We start from the raw sequence: 2,354 nt of genomic DNA, 5'->3' as shown, positions 1-2,354 counted from the left end.
CTTGACACGGATCCAGCTCCCTCAGAGACAGCTCTCAGAGTGAACAGATTCTCTGACTCTCCTGTTTCTTTTTTTCTTCTTTTTTTTAAAGGAAATTAGATTAGATTAGATTACTTACAGTGTGGAAACAGGCCCTTTGGCCCAACAAGTCCACACCGACCCGTTGAAGCGCAACCTACCCATTCCCCTATATTTACCCCTTTACCTAACACTACGGGCAATTTAGCATGGCCAATTCACCTAACCTGCACATCTTTGGACTGTGGGAGGAAACTGGAGCACCCGGAGGAAACCCACGCAGACACGGGGAGAATGTGCAAACTCCACACAGTCAGTCGCCTGAGTCGGGAATTGAACCCGGGTCTCTGGCGCTGTGAGGCAACAGTGCTAACCACTGTGCCGCTCACTCTCCTGTTTCTTTTTTTTTTGTCAATGCAAATTGTTTACTCCAGGATTGTCAATGCTCAATATCGAGCTCATTGCAGGAGGATGCCCATTCAGAACTCTCCGCCAGGCCAATCTCCACTCTCCTGTTTCTATCTGTCAGCCAGGGCTCCATGATTGGACCAGGTTAACAGCCCCAATCAGGGAACTCATATTCTATGAGGTCCACCTGGCTGACCTCGTTATGGGCCTGATTCAGAGCTGGCCTCCAGCCTGCACTGTCTGGATTTCCATAACGTTGGAGAGAGCCTCTCCCTTTGTTGAAAGAATGTGGGAGCAGTCTGAAAATCAGAAGTCAACATTAGAGTGGTGCTGGAAAAGCACAGCAGGTCAGGCAGCATCTGAGGAGCAGGAAAATCGACATTTTGGGCAAAAGCCCTTCATCAGGAATGAGGCTGGAGTCTCGGGGGTAGAGAGATAAATGGAAGGGGGGGGGGGTGAGGCTGGTGGGGAAGGTAGATGAGAGTGCAATAGGTGGATGGAGGTGGGGGTTAATAGGTCAGAGAGGAGGGTGGAGCGGATACGTGGGAAGAAAGATTGACAGATGGGACAGGTCATTAGGAAGTCCCCTCCCAACCACAGTGCTGGACCCTTGGAGATCTACAGAGAAAAACCATTCAGCTCATTGCGTCTGTGCTGGTTAATAACACACACCTCAGTATTCTAATGCCATTTTCTGCCCTTGGCCCATAGCCTTGTATGCCTTGGCATTGCAAATGCACATCTAAATCCTACACCAATGTTAGGAGGGTTTCTGCCTCTCCCACTGTTACAGGCAGTGAGGTCCAGATGCCCAACACCCTCTGGGTCAGAAAGCTTTTCCTCACACTTCTTCCAAATAGCTACTCCTTTCCTCACATCAACCCCCCCCCCCCCCCCCCCCCCCCCCCACCCCCTGGACTTATCAAGGGGAATAATGTCTTCCTAACTGTGCCCCTCATAGTCTTCTATATCTCAAACGTGTCAAAGAACGGGGTGCTGGAAAAGCACAGCCGGTCAGGCAGCATCTGAGAAGCAGGAGAATCGATGTTTCAGGCATAGGCCCTTCATCAGTCCTGTATGGTGTCCTACAAAACATGGATAAAATGCCATCTGTCCCCATTAGTCCACACCTCCCCCCCAAAAGTCAGTCCTGTTGAAGGGTTAATGCCCAAAACGTCGATTCTCCTGCTCCTCGGATGCTGCTTGACTGACTGTGCTTTTCCAGCACCACACTCTTTGACTCTGATCTCCAGCATCTGCAGTCCTCACTTCCTCCTATATCTCAAACATGTCCCTTCTCAATCTCCTTCGCTGTGAGGAAAACAAGCCCAGCCTGTCCAAACTCTCTGCGTATCCGAAACTCTCTAGCCAAGCCAACATCCTGGTAAATCTCCTCTGCACCCTCTCCAGCGCCACCACATCCTTCCTAGAGCATTTTTGGGGGAGGTGTGGACTAATGGGAGTAGATGGCTTTTTGTCCACACTTTGTTTAACAAAAACAGCTTCCTGGATAAATCCTCCAGGTATGCCTGATTTTGGTGACATAGGAATATAAACACAGTCCTGGTGAGAGCAGGTTTGAACGTTCATTTGGCTGGCCAGGAGAGGTGAACTGCCCCTTGGGAGAGATAGTCCCTACAGGACTCTTGAAAGTAGACATGAACATGTGTTTAAAAAGTGTACAAGTTCTTTGGAACATTAAAGTTCATTGGACCTGCTCTGTAGTTTGGCTAAATATATCCAAGGAGTTAAGTTGACAGCTTTCATGTTTGTGGAAAATTTACTCTTTTTTACCTCAAAGAAATAATTACAAATTTCAGGGAGTGAGCTCAATGAACTAAATAGCCTGTTCCTGGTACACCTTCTTGTACTTGTTATGTATGGGACATGTCAGTGCAAAGATATATTGCAGGCAAATCAGTCTGACG

This window comes from Hemiscyllium ocellatum, chromosome 42 (genome assembly GCF_020745735.1).
Source record: "Hemiscyllium ocellatum isolate sHemOce1 chromosome 42, sHemOce1.pat.X.cur, whole genome shotgun sequence".
NCBI classification, from domain to species: domain Eukaryota; kingdom Metazoa; phylum Chordata; class Chondrichthyes; order Orectolobiformes; family Hemiscylliidae; genus Hemiscyllium; species Hemiscyllium ocellatum.
Note: the sequence above shows the minus strand (reverse complement) of the source record.